The following is a 7,333-nucleotide window of genomic DNA, read 5'->3' as shown; positions in this document are numbered from 1 at the left end:
GGTTTGGGTTGCTTGTTTGGGTTTATGATCTGAACAGTAAGTGTTTTTTTTTTTTTTTTGGTTGCTTGATTCACAGACTCAGGCCCATAACATGTGTTAAGCCCCCTGTTAGAATCTTATATAACGTGTGTTAATTTATAGAAACAAACCCATAAAGATATTCAATTGACAAGCTTGATGGATTTAAATAAATCCAAAACTTTAGGATGAGATTTTGAACGGGTTTTTTTGTTGGTTTGGGGCTTTTGATCTTAACAATAATTGTTTTTTTTTTGTTGGGTTGCTTGATTTACAGAGACAGACCCATAACATGTGTTAAGCACCTGTTAGAATGATATATAATGTGTGTTGATTTACAGAAACAGATCCATAAAAGATATTGAATTGACAAGCTGGATGGATGTAGGCGACGTTAATGCGGGGACATTGAATAAGTCACATCCTTTGGGAAAGATGTCTTCGTTCATTTATTGCATGTGTTGGTGGTTCATGCTGTAACAGAACACCATGATGTAACGTGTAATATGAAACGAGCCATTTATGGTAACACATGTACCGGTAATTTTGGAATATATAATATTGTATTCATGTATAAGCTAGTGGTTTACAAAACACCATGATGTGTATATACTGATCTAACATGTGTTACAATTTGTCTGTTCGGAACATGTAATTGCTTAACATGTGACAAGGGTGAAAACAGTCGACGGGGGCGATGAGTTTAATGGGGAGCTTAGTTAATATCGTAATCTTGTTGTAACCCCACTTGTATACATATGATAACATGTAAGCATCCATTATAACCCGACTTGTATTCATGTATATGAAAGTGGTTTGCAAGTTAATATGCGTGCAAGTTAATATGCGTACAAGTTAATATGGAACATACAAGTTAATATTGTATAACGTGTGTTAAGCCTCTATTATAACGTGTGTTAAGACTTCCAGAATGGATGCATAAACTCCAATAGTAACTTAATAACATAGTATACCTGATATAACGTGTGTTAAGCCTCTTTGATAACGTGTGTTAAGACTACCAGAATGTGTTAAGTCCATACCGTTTTAACATCATGTACTAGACAAAACAAAATAAGAGTCTCACATTACATATTACTAGTAAAAGAAAATACATAGCACTAAGAAAATGGCGGAGCTTCCTTTGAAAATCTGCCTTAGCTTTTCAGCGGCTACCGTTGCTGCCTTATCTTTTCAGCGGCTACCCTTGCTTTATTGTTTGGGTCGGTCTTGAAACGGTTTGTAAACATGTGGGTGTGCGTATGCCAGGGAAGTTATAAAAATGTGTTTTCATGTCACACGTAACACGTGTTACGTTGTACATGGGTTTCATGTCACATGTAACACATGCATGTCCGAGAAGTTCAAACTATAACACGTGTTAGTTGTGTTGTGCTGCAATATAAACATGGTCATGATCCTTGATTATCTGATCCACGTTTGACGAAACCACGATTGAATATCTTTATAGTTCTGTTTCTGTAAAGCAACACACGTTATATATCATTCTAACAGGGGATTAACACATGTTATGGGTCTGTTTCTGTACTATAACGCACAAAAACAGTTACTATTCAGATCAAAAGCCCAAAACAAAGCAACCTAACCAACAAAAAACAGTTACTATTCAGATCAAAAAGCACCAAACAAGGCAACCAAACCAAGAAAAAAACAGTTACTGTTCAGATCAAAATCCTCAAACCAACAAACACATTTTTTTAACACAAAAATAACTAATACATGGATCAAAATCAAACGAGTTTGAAACCAAAACAAGTAATCCATGAATCAAAATTTATAAACACCAGGAGAATGAAAACCAACCAAACTAAAATCAATAGTATTGAAATTTATTACCTATAAACGTTATTTTTTTTTTTGAAACAATAATCGATGGTATTGAAAAATAATTAATCATAATCTTAACATAATAAACTTTCCCAACGCATCCAAAAGCATTTTTCCATGACTTTAACATCCACATAGTCCCCAAGCTCAAAATTTCAATCATCTAACAATATTACCCTCGCACATAAAAAAACCCCCAAAATTAATCCAAACAAATTTTAAATCAAAAAACAAACAATTAAACCTTTGTAAATGATTTGAGTTCAACATTCGGATGGAGATCATTCTCCCAAATATAATCTTTGGATGGAGAACATTCGGGTTCAGATTGATACGATCTCAAGAGCTCGTCAACATCGATGACCTTTGAGCAGTAGTTGATGATGGCAACATTCAGATCTGGTGCCATTTTTGAGGATGCTACGGACCCACATGGTTCTTCAAGGAATAAAGTATAGCCATTTGGGTTGAATATATTCAGTTCCACATCTGAATATATGGGTTGGGGGTTGGGGGATGGCAGTGGTGGTGTGGTGGGAAAAAAAGATAATGATGAGAGAGAGAGAGAGAGAGAGAGAAGATCTGTCATCTTAATTTTCAAATGTATTTGAAAGATGGAGAGAGAGACACACATTGGGAATATAAAGGGTGTAATAAATGTTGTTGTTAAATTTACAAATGTGCCCTTAAAAGCAAAAGAAATGATGGAGATGGCTGGGACACGTGGACAATTCTAGACCATGTGATGGGTTTTCAAAGTTTTTTAAAAATCTAAGGTTTCCTATGGAGCATTATCCTATATGTATATATGTACATATATACGTATATACGTATATACATATATATGTATATGTACATATATATATGTATGAGTGGGGATCCTACGGAAAGTGTGTTTTTCCTAAAAAGTGTAAAAAGTCATAAAACACAATAATTTCAGGCATAAAACACACCTAAAACTCACAAATAATAGAATGAATATTACTAAAACACCATATTCAAACTCTAATAGTCCATAAAAACTTCAAACACACCATCCTAGAACTATGAATATAAAACACACAATGGTAAACGACATAAAACACAATAATATTTGTGATTCCACAATCAGAGTCTTAACATCTAAAACACAACACAAAACCCACATACCTGATGTTTTAGTAATCTTCATCATATTATTTGTGGGTTTTTGGTGTGTTTTATGGTTGACATTACGGTGTTTCATGACTTTTTACACTTTTTAGGAAATTTGGACTTTCTGGCCAACTCCTATCCTATATGTATATACATATATATATGTACATATATATATATGTATATACGTATATACGTATATACATATATATATATGTACATATATATATATATGTATATACATATATACGTATGTACATATCTATATATGTATATATATATATATGTATATATATATATATGTATATTTATATATATATGTATATACGTATATACATATATATATATATATACATATATATATATATATGTATAGAGAAAGTATAATGTACTTCAACGCTTAACATACATGACAAAATATATAACGTGTGTTATTATCATAGAACGTGCGTGATTATAGTCTCATGCGTGATTATGTGGTCCCACGCGTGATTATGTGGTCCCATGCGTGATTTATGTGGTCCCATGCGTAATTATACCCCTGATCCAACGGTTACAATTGTCTCCTACGTGATGTATGATAAGGCTTTTTGTATGTTAACCTTACTCTATATGTATATACGTATATATGTACATATATACATATATATATATATATATGTACATATATATATGTATATTCGTATATATGTACATATATACATATATATATATATACATATATACACATATATATATATATATTATGTCTATATATCTATACTACTTTAATAAGCATATAGGAAGGGCAAGAATGGAATTTTGTCATTGTACAAACATTTCAAGCACATTGTACAATTGCTCAATGCATGAATGTTGAATCTTTCAACACCCCTTAAAATAACTTGGACGGGCTTTCAAAACCCTGAAATAACTTGGGCGGGTTTTCAAATTTCAAAAGCCCCCAACTTTTCAAATCCCGAACAAAACCTACTTCTCTCCCCTTTCCAAAATTCAAACCCACTATTCTCTCAAACCCTAGCCTCCTCCACATCTCCAATATTCCCCATCCGGTCTCTTCCCCCGCACGCGAAGAACTAGAAGCACACACATTAGAAGAAACCCTAACCGAATCAATAATCCACGTTTGTTTTGTTACCATCACAGAATCAATCATCCACGTTTCTATCTCAGATCTGCCTTTCAAGTAAGTTAAAATTTTCGGATTTTGTTGTTTAGGATTTGGTAGTCATTTCTGTCGAACTAGAACCTTAATCCCTATTGTCTTGTGTCTGCAGTTCATCTCGCATCCATCCACGTTCTAATTTCATAAGGGAATCAAGCATTCATTTTAAAATCTCAGATTTCTGGTTTAATCTTCAAGTATGTTATGATTTTCGTTTCCCCTTTCTTTTTTTTGAGAAGTGTTAAATGACTGATGGTTTTTACACTTGATTTTCAGAACTGTTAAATGACAAATGGTTTGTGCAGGGAGCTTTTGAAGTGAGGGTTTAATGTTTGAGTTGGGGTACGAAGTACCCAGAGCAGAATATATGTTGGTTGATGGTGTTCTACGAACAGCAGGTGAGCAGGGGGTAAGAAGGTGTATAATGTTGGTTCTGATGAGTTGAAGAAGCTCGCTGCGGCTAAAGGGAATGTGGTTAAGGAAGTCGAGCCGAAAATTGGGTAAGAAGGTGTATAATGTTGGTGTATAAATTTGATGTTTAGATGAATAATAAGTTTTGTTGTGGTTGAACTTTGGATTGAAGTGAGGCTCCTTTACCGGCTGGTACAATTATGATAGATGGTGTAAATCATGAATTGACGGTTCTATCGTACGACATGTTATCTCCGGCTTCTGATGGTAATTGTGTAATTTGTTTCACTTAATAATCATTTATGACTATCTTTTTATGCACATGTGATATGTTTCTGAATGCAGATCCCACAGAAATCAAGGAGCTTTTGGAATAACTTGTTGTCGTTACGATCAACCGAAGCTTCATGTGAGGACAATGTGTACATGGCCAAGCTGGCAGAGCAGGCCGAACAATACAAAGAAATGGTTGAGTTTATGGAGAAGATCGTTGACTCCGAGGAGTTGACCGTGGAGGAAAGGAATCTTCTTTCTGTGGCTTACAAGAACGTGAACGGAGCCAGGAGGGCATCATGGAGGTCATATCTTCTATCGGAAGGAAGAGAGCCGTGGGAATGAAGATCATGTAAAGCTATTTAAGGATTATAGGGCGACAACTGAGACCGAACTAAGCAAAATTTGTGATGGTATTTTGGGTCTTCTGGGCTCACATTTGGTTCCATCTGCATCATCTTCAGAGGCAAAGATCTTTTACTTGAAGATGAAGGGTGATTACTTTGGATACTTAGCTGAGTTTAAGACTGGTGTTGATAGGAAGGAAGCTGCTGAGAGTACTTTATTAGCTTACAAATCTGCTCAGGTGGGTGATTTTTATTCATCTCCATACACTGGTCTTTGTTGTATCTGGATTTAATTTCTTACGTTGACTTGTAACCATGGTATTGTGTTGTAGGATATTGCTCTATCTGACTTGGCTCCTACTCACGATACGATACGACTTGGGCTTGCACTAAACTTCTCAGTGTTTTATTATGAGATCCTCAATTCTTCTGACCGTACTTACCAATGTAAATGGTTACTTTTAATCACACATACGGTAATGCGTTTAGCTAAAACCCTGTGTACAATCGCAGGCATTTGATGAAGCTATTGCTGAGCTGGATACATTAGGTGAGGATTCATACAAGGACAGCACATTGATCATGCAACTAATCCATGACAACCTCACTTTATGGACATATGATATTGCGGTTGGTTTCTTCGCTTTTGTTCTTGAATATTTTATACACACTTTCACATTTGTCAAAGCTTAACTGAACCGTTTACTGATGAAATGTCTAAAGTACCAATGGTTAAAAATATATTGGGGCTGTTTGGTTAATGTTTCTGGTTTGTGTTACAGAATGAGGCTGGTGACGAGATCAATGAATCCTCAAAAGCAGAGGAAACACAATGATTGGTCTACATGAGTTTTGTAGGAAGCAACTGTGCGTATGCTGGTATGTTAATCAATATTTGTATTTTACACTTTCACTATATATATAGGGAGAGGATCATAAGAAAACTAAACATAAATGAGAAAACTAGAAAACTAACTAAAAAAGCCTAAAAAAGCTAAAAAACATACCAAATTTTTTTACAGTTTTTTAAAAAAAAAATCACGTTTTTATATATAAAAATTTGAAAAAAAAAAAACTTGTACTGCACATGTGCATTATATGTGTACTACATATGTGCATTACATGCTTAAAATTAGCTTTTATGTTTAGCTTTTAGGGTTAGGTTTTTTGGAGGTTTAGAATTAGGATTAGGTTTTTGGTGTGGGGGAGGGGGTTTAGGTTTTTGGGGGTGGGAGTGGGGGGTGTTAGGTTTTTTTATGTTTAGGGTTTAGTTTTAGGTTTTCGGGAGGGGGGGTTAGGTTTTTAGGGGGTGGGGGTTAGGCTTTTGGTGGGAGGGTGAATTTAGGTTTTTGGAGGGTGGGGGTGGGGGGTGGGGGGTGGGGGTTTAGGTTTTTAGGGGGTGTCGGTGGGGGGTGGGTTAAGTGGTTTAGACTTTCCGTATTAGTGCACATGTGTAGTATAAAAAAATTATTTTTTGGAAAAAACATTATATATAAAAAAATAGCGATTTTTTAATAAGAGAAAATGTAAAAAAAAAAATCTTTTTGATATGTTTATTAGGTTTTTTAGTTAGTTTTTTGGTTTTCTAATTTAAACTAGTTTTCTCATGATCCATCCCATATATATATATATATATATATATAGGGAACTGAGTGAACAAATCCTGGCATTTGATTTACATCATTAAATCGTAAAATACACTATTGTATTTCATCATCAAATTCTGACCATTGATTTTACGGTTTAGCTTTTAGGGTTTATCGTTTAGATTTTACGGTTTAGCTTTTAGGGTTTAGCATTAGGGTTTAGCTTTAGGTTTACCCTTTAGGGTTTAGCTTTTAGGGTTTATCGTTTAGATTTTACGGTTTAGCTTAGGTTTTAGCCTTATTTTTTTAGCTTTAAGGTTTAGAGTTTAGGAGTTAGGATTTAGGGTTTAGGGTTAAGAGATCTTAGTTAGGGTTCGACGAGCCGGTTCCAACGCCGCTGGAATGAGTCCAATCGGAGTTCGTTTGAGCCAGTTCCCCGCTGTTCCCCACTTTTTTAGTGTTCCCCAATGAACCTTCCCCTATATATATATATATAGAGAGAGAGAGAGAGAGAGTAAGGATTGTAAAAAAGGTTAAAAGTGTGAGAAGTG

General features: G+C 34.8%; 1 pseudogene; it reads left to right on the top strand.

The window, feature by feature from the left end:
- The first annotated feature begins 4,857 nt into the window (after positions 1-4,857).
- Positions 4,858-5,939, top strand: LOC110936003 (annotated as a pseudogene).
- Positions 5,940-7,333: the final 1,394 nt, after the last annotated feature.

Source organism: Helianthus annuus, chromosome 4, assembly GCF_002127325.2.
Source record: "Helianthus annuus cultivar XRQ/B chromosome 4, HanXRQr2.0-SUNRISE, whole genome shotgun sequence".
Lineage (NCBI taxonomy): Eukaryota > Viridiplantae > Streptophyta > Magnoliopsida > Asterales > Asteraceae > Helianthus > Helianthus annuus.
This window is presented reverse-complemented; position numbering and strand designations above follow the sequence as displayed.